This window comes from Ixodes scapularis, unplaced genomic scaffold (assembly GCF_016920785.2).
Source record: "Ixodes scapularis isolate PalLabHiFi unplaced genomic scaffold, ASM1692078v2 ptg001158l_1___fragment_1__unscaffolded, whole genome shotgun sequence".
NCBI classification, from domain to species: domain Eukaryota; kingdom Metazoa; phylum Arthropoda; class Arachnida; order Ixodida; family Ixodidae; genus Ixodes; species Ixodes scapularis.
In genome coordinates this window covers 1,023,246-1,035,651 of record NW_024610106.1, presented here as the reverse complement: position 1 = coordinate 1,035,651, position 12,406 = coordinate 1,023,246, and positions in this window count along the sequence as shown.

The following is a 12,406-nucleotide window of genomic DNA, read 5'->3' as shown; positions in this document are numbered from 1 at the left end:
GGAGAAATGATTGTACAAACTAACGTAATCTCCAGCGGAAAGATTGTGTCTATTCACTTCAGGATGTCTCCGTGAATAACATCTCATGCCATGTCAGATAGGTATACTGATCTCCAGTGGGGCATGATGTCCGTCCGGGGGGGGGGGGAGGGAGGGAGGGAGGAAGGAGGGAGGGAGGAGGAGGAGGAGGAGGAGGAGGAGGAGGAGGAGGAGGAGGGGGAGGGGAGGAAAGGGAGGGAGGGAGGGAGGGGGGGAGAGAGAGAGGAGAGGAGCAAGGAAACCAAGCTTGACATACCCTCTGTTATATCTGTACAGTCTAGATTTGCGAAACATAGATCAAGCATGTTGCCCTGGGTGTTTGAGATACAGTTGTATTGTTTTAAATTTGTAAATGATGAAAAATTCAGCAAGAAATTAGATTTCTGAATAATATAGTAACTTCTAGAGGACACTGAGGCTGCTTTCCAGCATATGTTACAGACATTAAAATCTCCAAGAACTATAAATTTGAATTGATTCAGGGCCTTGGTTGTACACTCAATGCCCAGTAGACATTGGCGAAAACCATCTGGAGACGTGTCAGAGGGCAAGTAATAAGCGCCCAGGAGGATATGCTCGCCATTCGCACATGGCAGCTCTATCCACACTGACTCAAACAATGTCTCAAGATCCGGACGCCTAACACGTTGTAAGGACGCATCAATTTCTCTCAGCACTCCACCCAACGTCTTTTTCCTAGTAGAGAATACACGATCACGTCTAAGTACTGCAAAATTAGGTGGGAAGACATTGGATAAATAAATGTTAGAACAAGGCCAGGTCTCGTTTAGCGCAATAATAGACACATCAGTTAGGGTTACATTAGAAAAAAAGTTAGCTTTTGTGGGAAGACCTTGGACATTCTGATAGTAAATGTCTAGGTTACGTATCTGTTCCGGCATTATGGAAGAGAGGCGCTTCGAATACCGCTTGCTATGTGTGGCTCTCATTCAGCTGACCTGTCAACTCGTTGAAAAGGCTTCCCTCTGGCCAGAGAAGGGGATCAAAAAGTTTCTCTATTTCTTCATTTGCAGCCATCACTCGTAAGGACGAGTAGCTTTCATGCCGTGTCTTCAGTCGGGTGCACGCAAGCTCGCGAAGAGGGCCCTGCTTCCTAATGTGGGTTTAAAGGCTCGGAGGATCGCAAGATGGGCCGAAATGCGTCATGTGCACAGCGTGTTGGCGACGTGGTGGAGAGGGTGGCAGTGCCACAGGTGTACAGCTGGCTGACACACTTGCCCTCAACAACGGCCGTCTTGCCCTGGGGACCTTTGGCCCCTCCTTGCGGAACCCAGCCCCATTGAAGTTTGATGGAGCTTGATGGCATGGATGCCCTGAAGGTTGGACAGGGTCACCAAAGGAAGGGGATGGTGGCGGCTCATCGCCGCAGTTTAGGAAAAAGGCAGCTGTTTCCTGCCGGCCGGTTCCATTGGTTCCGAGTGTTACGCACAGCTCCGAGCTCAGTCCGCTAAGACAGTATGGCACTTGCGTGCAGCTGGGAGGTATACCTATACCCTTGGCAGAGCTGCGCGTTCTCGTCATGAAAGAGCAGCGACCTCGTGTGTGAGGAACGAGATCCCCTCGAGGGAGTTGAGGAGGAGGGCTTGTAAGGATTTCATGTCTGCATGAGGACCGCCTGGGGAAGAGGAAGGTTTCTCCGAACGAGTGGAAGCAGTGGGGGAGGGCGGTGCGGAGTGGTGGCTGAACGACGCTTCCGTCAAATCCGGCCTGGCTTCTGCTGTTAGGACTAGCAGCCCCGCTGATGTTTTGCAACTCTTGCAGATTAAGGAGCTTACCCCAGATTGCAGAAAGGTGGTCTTATTTTCCGTCCAGCAGGTATACTTGGTGTGGGCACATAGCTGGCACCCTGAACAGTGTAGAAACAGCAGTATTCCATAGAAGCAGCGGGAGCAGATTCAGCATGCGTCCTTTGCTGTGCGCAATAATAATAATAATAATAATAATCTTTTTATTCACACAACGCTTTCGGTATGTCAAATGACGGGTCCGTCTAAGCCGACAATTATTAATAATAATAATAAAAATAATAATAATAATAATAATAATAATAATAATAATAATAATAATAATAACAGCATCTGTCCTTGCTGGGAGCAATAATACTACTACTATTACTGATAATAAGATTACTACTACTGTTAGCGCGTCAGGAAATACAGCGCTTTGTAACTCGGGTTTTTTATAAGAGACGAGAAACGTGAATACATTGTTAGGGTACAGGTTACAGACGTCCGACCCTAGTCGGCGTGATGGCGTCGCGCTCGACAACAGTTGTTGCTTTGCCGGAAGAAGGCTGGCGGCTCTGGCCAGTGTTGCCGCTTCCGGCCGCAACACTTCCCCCACACTTGGTGGAATGGTGGAACTACAAGTCCAGCCGCTCGGGCGGTCGGTGTTGTTGCACTGGACGCTGCTCCTTGCTTGGCTCCACGGTGGCCCTTGAAGTCTCTGGAGCCACTGAGGATTGGCCCCATTCTAACGTTAAATCCTCATTGCGCTCACTGGGTTGGTGCAGAGGGTCAGGTGTGTTGACCTCAAGCCTCAGGCGTAGCTGGTCATGATGTCTGCGGATCATCCCACCAGGTGTTTGCACCAGCGCCATGCGGTTTCCAAGTTCTTACGTGATGGTTCCACTCAGCCAGCGGGGTTCATTACCAAAGTCCCTTGCACAAACAGCCTGACCTCGACTGTTTAGTTGCTGGCCATGCCAGTGGCTCCCTACTCGGTGGCATGGGAGCCGCCCGTTGGCACACTGTGCACCGGTGAAGCAACTCTTCCACCTCACGGTCAATGCCTGGCCACCACACCAGCGTGCGTGCCAGTGCCTTAGCTGCATTGACTCCCTTGTGAGTATCATGAAGCTCCAATAGAAATGCCCTCCGTGCACATTCTGGAATCACCACTCTTCCACCCATGCAGATGAGGGCCCCTTCCAGCGTGAGTGCATTACGATGATGCCAGTATGGCTGAAGGCAACTGTCCAAAAGTATTTTTGGTCAACCTCTGCTGATCGTGTCTTGTAGGCTTTGCATAATTGGGTCCTTCCCCGTCAGGTCTTCTAGCTGTCGTCTGGACACTGGGCTGGCGTCCAACATGTCCGCTGTGAAGACCCCCATATCTTGGGCTTCTTCGGTTTCTGCTCCATCTGGGGCAGTTGCCATCGGCAGACGACCGAGTGTCTGCGTTCAGGTTTTGTGACCCAGGCTTGTACTTGATCACATACTTACACGCTCCAAGCGTTAGTGCCCACCTCTAGATGCGTGCCGCAGCCATGCTTGGAATCGATTTGCTTTCTTTGAACAATCCCACCAAAGGTTGGTGGTCTGTCGTCTGTCTTTAGGGTGAAGCTCCTGCAGAGAAGGTAATCCCTAAACTTCGTTACCCCAAAAATGAGCGCAAGCGCTTCCTTCTCCAGCTGCTAATAGTTCTTCTCAGCCTTGGTAAGGGATTCTGACTGGAAGGCGATAGGCCTGTCGATGCCATTCACGCAGTGAGACAGCACTGCTCCTAGGCCTTCTGGTGACTCATCACACTCCAAAATGAGTTCCCTACTTGGGTCATAGTGCACAAGAAGGTTGGACTTCTGCAAGGTTGTTTTCGCCCCGTCGAATGCAGCCTGTTCTTCTGTTCCCCATTTCCATTTCACCTCACTCCTCAGCAGGTTGTGGAGCGGAGCCAGAAGTGTAGACATCCTAGGCAGGAAACTCCTTTAGTATGTGATGAGTCCTAAAAAGGACCGAATTTCTTGGAGGTTGCGAGGTGCAGGAGCCTTCACGATGGCGTCCACTTTCTTTTCTGATGGATGCAGCCCACGTCGGTCGATCCAATGTCCGAGGTAGGTAACCTTCACCAAACACACATTTCTCTTCCCGCAGTCGGATGCCATTTTTCCTGAATCTCTGCAGAACCTTCCGCAGCGTCTGCCCAAATTCGTCTTTGCCTTCTGCCACCAAGACATCATCCAAGAAAACCTGCGTTCCCAGAATGTCCTTCAACAACGCCTCCATTTTCCTTTGGAATATCGCTGGTGCTGAAGCGATGCCGTATGGCAGCCGGTTGTAGCAGAAGAGACCCTTGTGGGTGTTGAGCACTGCTGCCTGTCTGGATTTTTCATCTAAGGCCACGTGGCAGTAGGCTTCCCGAAGATCCAATTTCGAGAACCAATGGCCATCCTTCAGAGGTGCAAAGATGTCCTCCACTTTGGGAAGTGGGTATTGTTCGATGTCGCATGTCATGTTCAGGGTTACTTTAAAGTCCCCACAGATCCCGAGACCTCCATTGGCCTTGGTCACTGGCACTACTGGCGTTGCCCACTCACTGTGGAATACCAGAGACAATATCCCCTCTTTGCACATTCAGGCCAGTTCTTCTCCTACCCTGTCACGTAGGGCATAGGGAAGAGACCAGGCCTTGCAGAACTTGGGGTTTACCTCTTTCTTTAAGTTGATGTAGGCCACAGGTCCCTTCATCAACCCCGTCCCCGGCTAGAAGAGATCCTTGAAGTCTTCTTTCAGCTTCTTGACCGTGTCCTGCACTTGGTTGTCACTTGTTTGCATGCTCCCAATTAGATGCTCTTCCAGGAGGTTCAATGCTTAGATGACGTCTCGACCACACAAGGATAGACCCGTACAATCCACAATGTACAGTTGTCCTTGCACTTGTTTGTTTCCATACCTTACTGGCATCGCCAGGACTCCCAGCACTGGTAGTTTCCACAGGTAGCAGTGGAGCTCCTTGGTAGTTTCCTGTAGGGGTGGCCAGACCTTATCATTCTTGGAGTATGTGTCCCTAGAAATCATGCACACGGGGGAGCCAGTGTCAACCTGCATGGTCACTTCTACTGTTCCCCACTGGAGCACTTCGTTGACTGAATCAACCGTAGCTTTTGGAGTGTGCACTGTGAACAAGTGGAAAGCCTCCTCTGCCTGTCCTAGCTGTGCTTCTTCCGTGAGCAGGTTGGCCTGCTGCTTCTTTCGGTTGACCGCCGGTGTCGACTGAATGCGAAAGCACCGGCTCGCCAAATCTCCCTGCTTGTTACACGTGAAGCACGTCGTTTTCTTGTGTGGACAGTTTGGCTGGTCATGAGAGCTGTCTCCGCAACGAATGCAGGGCTGCGCAGTCTTCGTCCGAGACGTTTCCTGCTGACGTCCCTTGTGCTTCTTAAACCGCAAGGCATTCACGTCCCCTGCAGTAGTGCGTAGCGAACTTGAGCCAGGAAGCCGGTCGGCGTTCCGCATTGCTAACTCCGCAGCCAACGCTGTGTCCAGCGCCCCTTTGAGCGTAAGTTTCTTTGGTTTTGCCAGGAGGATCCTCTGCACCGTCTTCTCGCACCGTCCGATGACAAATCGGTCCCTTAGGTTGTTGTCTAGAGCGTCCCCAAAACCGCAGTGGTCTGCGATTCTCCGTAATTCGGCCAGTTAGTCCGCGACGCTTTCCCCCTCATTTTGCTTTAGTGACTGGAACCTGAACGTCTCATAGATCTCGGACGGTTCCGGACTGAGGTGCTGCGTAAGCGCTTTCATGATCGTGTCGAAGGTTTCGTCTCGCGGTTTGTTTGGCGCCACCAAGCTTCGCAGTCATGCATAACTTCCGGGCTAAAAGCGGATATTAGGATCGAACGTTTCCTACCGTTGTCCCTCACCCTGCTGGCGTCGAAGTATGCCTCCAGTCGCTCCACGTAGTTTGTCCGATTCTCCACCGCCGGGTCATACTGGATCGGCGCGGCGTAGAGGGCTTGAGCTTGCGCCATGGCGGCCACCGCTTCTCCTTTGTTCCCGGGCCCCACCGTCACACCGACTAACACCACTTAACGTTCATGTACTGGCGTTCGGTTGTCCTCTCCTTATCCCATCCTCGTCGTCATTGTTAGCGCGTCAGGAAACACAACGTTTTGTAACTCGGGTTCTTTATAGGTGACGAGAAACGTGAATACATTGTTAGAGTACAGGTTACTGACGTCCGACCCTAGTCGGCGTGATGGCGTTGCGCTCGACGATTGTTGTTGCTTTGCCGGAAGAAGGCTGGCGGCTCTGGCCAAGGTTCCCGCTTCCGGCCGCAATAACTACTAATAAATTCATTACCACAGACATCGGCTCTCTTTAAGAAAACGGGCACATCAAAGCAAATAAGGTGCTTGTGTGATGCCACCCTGCAGTTAAAAAGTCAAGCATAGCATAGCATAGCCACTCTAAACCTAAAAATAAACACATGCACATAAGAGTATTGAAAAAATATATGATACTTTTTATTTCCTCTCCAGGGAGCGGAGGGGCAAGGACAAAAAGCTGCATTCAGCTACTTGACGAGGTCCCTGCCCCCATTTGAAACGGCAGAGAGAGCAGTGATGACAATGTTTCCTAATCACTCATTTACAAACCAAATGAAATAACAAATACAAAACTACACACATACAATAAAATTGGAGCAGTAGTCAACAAAAGACGTGAGATTTTGTTAGTGAGTGTCAGTGAGCGTTATAAACAGGGATATCACGTGGGGCTTGGTGACAACCTCAAGTATGACGTGATATTGAATCAATTTGTTTAGTAAGTAAGCTAGATTGTGCCTTTTTGATTCATGTCCATATGTTGTTTGAGATGTCGGCACAAACCATGGTTCTGCATGTCGTGTATTATGGCTTGTGAGATGCTTGTTTAGATTAAAAAATTCAATTATGAAGGTGTTATTTGCGAGTAGGGCAGATCTGTAAAGGCACGTGAGTCTTAGTTTGTATAGGAAAGATATATTTAGGATGTTTAACTGCTGCAAATAATTAGCAGTGCTCTCATTCTATGCGAGATTTGCTATTATTCTAATTGACTTTTTCTGTGCACGAAGGAGGATATGTGTGTTATGTTTATTAGTTGTACCTCATATGGAGATTAGAATATGTTAGGTGAGGAACAAAATGAGCCATTGTATAACATTTTCTTAATATTGCATGGTAGGCTGTATCTATGTTTATTTACCAGCCCATTTTTTACCAGCCATTCGGCTTTGTTCGGCATTCGGCATTATTACCAGCCCATTTATTTACCAGCTATTCGGCTTTGTACGGATGTGATTAATGGTATGATAGTCCCATGCGAGGTGTTCTGTAAAATGAACACCCAAGGATTTCATTTCACTTACAACTTCTATTTTCTGGTTGTCTAAATGAAGATATGTTGGCCTACAAGTTAATTTGTTTCTGGGTCTATAGAAAATCGCTCTAGTTTTATAAGGGTTTATTTGCAGACAGTTTGCAATGATGTATCTTTGCAAATTTCTAAAAGAGCTATTTGCTTCTGAAGCTATATCAGTCGGGTCAGTACCAGTAAAAAGAAGTCATATCATCGGCATAGGCTATTATTTTTGCTGATGTCATTATGTTGATAATGTCAATGTAAAGCATGAAGAGAAGAGGGCCTAATGTGCTGCCCTGGGTCACACCTGTTGTAATAGTGTCAAGTGGAGATAAAGAAAAGTTTATACAAACAGATTGAGACCGAGGCTGTAAATAAGATTGAATTAATAATGCTGCGCTTCCTCTAATACCATAAGCGTGAAGCTTAAGGTGTAGTATATCATGATTTATGTCGTCAAACACCTTATTAAGGTCAATAAATATTCCAGGTATGAGTTCTTTCTTCTTAAATGCTTCAACAATTCATTCTTTTTGTGTTAATAGTGTGGTTTCTGTCGACCTGTGTTTACGAAAACCAAATTGTGAGTTAGATAGAATATTATGTTTGTTAACTCTTAAAAGCCCATAATGTTTCTATCAGTGATAGGAACATGAAACTCGCTAGAAATAATGTTTATTGCTGCACAAGCACAAATAATAAAAGGTATGAAAATACTAATTGAAAGCCATTAATTAGGGCATGGGAATATTCTTCCCTCTGGGCCTTCAGTGCCACACATACTCTTGGTGACACTTGGCAAAACAGGGCACCACACAAAGGTGTACTTTGCAAGTTGTGCATGTGATCTTTGATCTTTTGTCATTTTTGGCCGTGGAGCAGTACCTACACCTCTTGTAGGCTGCTTTGCCCTGTGGGTAATGTGGCCCGTTGGACAGGTGCACCTCATCTGGCACGCCAAGGTTTTTGTTGGTACTTGCTTGCTGCAAGACGCGTCGAAAAGCGGTCGTGGCTGACCTTTTCCTTCCATTATAGCCGTTGGCCAACTGGCGTGCAAGTATTAGGAGAAAACTCTGGTGGTTCGCCTCCCCCTCTGACAGCTGGTAAAGGATGAAGTTATTCACAAGAGCACAGTCCAGAAGAAAGTAGAAGATTCGCATCCACCATTTTCTTGACTTACGAGTAACGGTGTGATACTCTCGCAGCTGATCAAAGCGGTCTACTCCCCGCATGTGCTTCGTGTACTCAGGCGTGGAACGGCTGCGCCATTTGCGCCATTTTGCGCCAGACGCATGTGTCTGCGCCATCCTGCGCCATGTTGCAGAAACTGCGCCACAGCCAATACCTCGCGCCATTATGCGCCAAATCGCAAAACGTGCGCCAAAAAACTCTTTATTTCGTCTTAGTTTCGGTTTCTATCGACTCGATTGGCAACAATGAGGGAGATTAGCCTGGTCGGCCTTGTAATCCTTTGTTGTGTTTATTCCCCCTGTCTATCCCGAGTCGGAAGCGCGCGAAAAAAACTCGGATTCTAAGCGCTACACGACCTGCGACTGGATTGTTATTCTTCAACCATAAGCGGTAGGGCAAGTCGGCCGAGGTGAGGTCGAGTCGTTAAGCACCAGATTGCATGAGGCTCTGCGGCTCGGGATCCGGACGCCATCCAGTCGAAAGCAAATGAGCAAAAGATTCCTTTTAGTACTTCATCCTTAGGAGTTGGAACCGCATTCTCGTAAGATAAATCGTGATTCGATAGAACTGAAACGCGGTCTGATCCGAAACCTCTCCGGCCAGCAGCTCTTACCTTGCCGGCCAGCAGCTCTACTTATCTACTCGGCGTACTTTAACCTTGCTCCTGCTTATCGCTTCAAATACGATAACTTCGTTAATCGTAGCCTGCTGCTTCGATATCGAGTTGCACAATGGGATAAACTCGAAATTTGTTGCTCTGCTCCTCCGTGCAACTGCATGTCCGTTGTTTAAGCTCGTCACGTGGTTCGCACATATAATTACAATGTCAATCACGTGCGGGTTGTGCGATAAGTAGTGCTGGTTTGCATTTTGAGCAGCCGAAAGCCAGTAAGAAAATATTAAGGACGCTATCTTCAGAAACATCAGGTACTAGCTTTTTGATTCTCATTAAGGCTCACAAAGTTTCAAGTTTTCGCATCTATTACACTGTTATCCCATCTGCCTGGGTCCCTAACCACTGATGTTCATCTATGCTCCTCAGCAAAATTGAAATTGTTCCCGTGCTTATCTAAGACACAAGCTGAAGTGCAATGCAAACTGATCTGAGCTGCTCCTAGCGTTCTCCAGAATGTAGTTTTAGCTGCTCCCGTGGCTGCTCCCAAGTACATTTCATGAGTTCCACCCCCGTGTACTGCACAATTGCTAGTGGACACTTGATGCTTCTCTTTGACGCGTCCTTATTTTTCTTTTCCACTGTTACCGTCTCTGAAGGATCGTGGTCTGTTGCTACTACGTTGGCTAGCCGCTTGTCTTGCCACTGGATCGCAGCAACATTTCCCTTTACCTTGTAGTTGTGGTCGCCTTCATTGATTTTCTTTTTGTTCTTCACAACATCAGGAAGACCTTTTCTTTGTGCACGGACAGTTCCCACGGCATATATCCCGTGGTCAAACAGGTTTTGCATGAGTTCGGGTGAACTAAAAAAGTTGTCGAACACTACCAGACACTCCGTCCCGACAAGTTCCTCAGTGAATTTCTGGATTACCCTGTAGCCGAGCCCACCGCCATCGCCCTCTTTGCCCGTGTAGACTTCGAACTGGTTAATAGAGCCAGTTGTAGCATCAGCAAGCACCCATACTTTGAACCCACATTTGATAGGCTTCATTGGCATGTACTGTTTGAATGACTTCCTTCCTTTGAACAGAATCATACTCTCATCAATTGAGTGGTATGCAGATGGCTGGTAGCTAGCTCTGAATGTTTCGGAGAGCTCTGTGATAAGAGGTCGAAGTTTGCGCAAAGGGACATGGCCGACGTCTCCTTTTCTAGTCGCTGTCTTGTTGTCGTTGGCATGCAGTGATCGAAGAAGCTGAAAAAGTCGTGCTCTTGGCATCACTGGGCTAACTGATGCCACTCCGAGGTCGCTGTCCGTGGACCAGTAGTCCCGTCTGTTTTGAAGTTGAAGAATGCCCATTCTGATGAGAATATCTAGGAATCCTTTCATTTCTTCAGCTGCGGTATCCTGCCAAGCTTTCGTTTTGGTTTCTTTGGCGTATATGTTCGTTTGCTCAACGAGTATAGTCAAAGCACCTCCGAACAGGGCATCAAAGATCATTATTGGCGTGTGCGTTGGAGGAAGCTTAGGAGTTGCAGGTGTTTGGCAGCAATAATCGGGAATGTTGCTTCGGTGGGGAAGCGAACGTATTGTCCACTCACTTGCAGTCTCTTCATCATCACTGGCGTCATCACTTGAGTGCACATCATACGCACTCACCTGTGCTGCTCCTTGTGACGCTGTGCTACTCGGCTGGACTTCCGAACGGGTTACCGCACCCGACGGAACATCGTCGCCGTCTTCTTCTTCCTCGCTGTCACTTGACTGATTTGGGTCATCAGGCAGGGAGAAAAAGACATCCAGTGCCTCGTCCACTGACAAGAACTTCGACATATGTGGAGAAACAAGCGCAGGTATAATGTTCTGCTAAAGGCCCATAGGGAAATATATTCCCACCACCTATGGTCGGGAAAAACCATTACAGCATCTAATGAACGCAATGAACATGCTTATAAGTGGTTAAAATCGATGCACGAGATGCCGTAGAGACATTAATTAAATATATGCACCTTTAGAAGTTGTTTTTTGCCATCCTCAGGCTAAAGTTTCTTCGGCAAATTGTACGAGCACAAAGAGCCGAAGCCATGCCACCTTGCCGGGAAAAAACCATTCTCGCCGCCTAGTGGATGCACCGAAAACCTTCAAAATAATTTTGTGTAGTTTGTTAGGCATGTGGCTAGATGGCGCCACAATACAGAAAAAATAAAAAATTTGCATCAGTTGTTTATGGCGCCTTTTTCGAAGTGGGAAGCATATTCCCTTTGGGCTTTTAAGGGCTAAGCAAGTTGGTTAGTCTTGAATGAATTATTTTCTCAAGACCCTTAGACAGTATCGGTAAAATTGATATCGACCTATAGTTAGGTTGTTTTTGTCACCACCTTTGTGCAGCTCCGTTACTTCTGCCTTTTGCACTTTTGGAAAAACACTGGTTGTTAAAACGAGGTTAAAAATGTACGTGAGTGGAGGAGCAAATACATCAATGGCATATTTGATGGGTTTAATTTGCAATCCACTTATGTTCTGGGATCAGCAGTTTTTAAGATTTAGGAACATGCTAATCACTTCACTTATTGTAGTAGGAAAAAACGTAGATTCATTAGGAACATATCGCGATGTTACCGACGGATCTATGCTATAATTTGCTGGTTGTACCAAATTTACGAAGTAATCATTAAAAGTGGTAGCAACCTGTAAGTCGGGCAGTTTGCTTCCATCTAGTTCAACATTATAACGAGAACATTTTTCAACTGGTTTTATAAAATTTGAGTTTCCATAAAATATCTCCCTTTTGTCTTACGGTATTATTGAACAGATTGTTATACAGTCGAACCTCGATATAACAAACTTCAATGTAACGAAATCTTCGATTTAACGAAGTATTTTATTTTTCATAATTTCTTGCCCATAGACCCCATGTATTTTAGTCTCTATATAACGAAGTCTAAGTCAATAACGAAGTGCCATTGCCATAGAAGGCAATAAATAAATCAACTCTAAAAAACAACTTCGCAAAAAAATTGTGGTTAAAAAAAAAAATTATGCGCAAACGCGAGCGCTTGATAGGTTACTTAACGGGGACAGGCCTTCCAACGTTCCCAGGCTGCCCGAGGATGCGGCGCCGGTAGCACCGGCGAGGCATGCGGCAAAGCGGATTCCGCGAGGTTGGCCAGAAAATGCCGAGCAAAAAGTTAACACGGCATACCAGCATCACCACTGACATTCACTGATAACCATAGTCCACTCCACTGCACCGCGGGTAGCGCGGGAGCCAACTTCAGCGGGGGAGCGACGTGATGGCGCGACCGCACGGGCAGTGCCATCTAGGAGAAGACCGAAAAGACCGATTATCGTCTTGCGAGCGTGGGCGCAAGCGGCGCAAGCATCACTGTGGGCGCAAGGGTGGCAAGGGGGCAAGTAA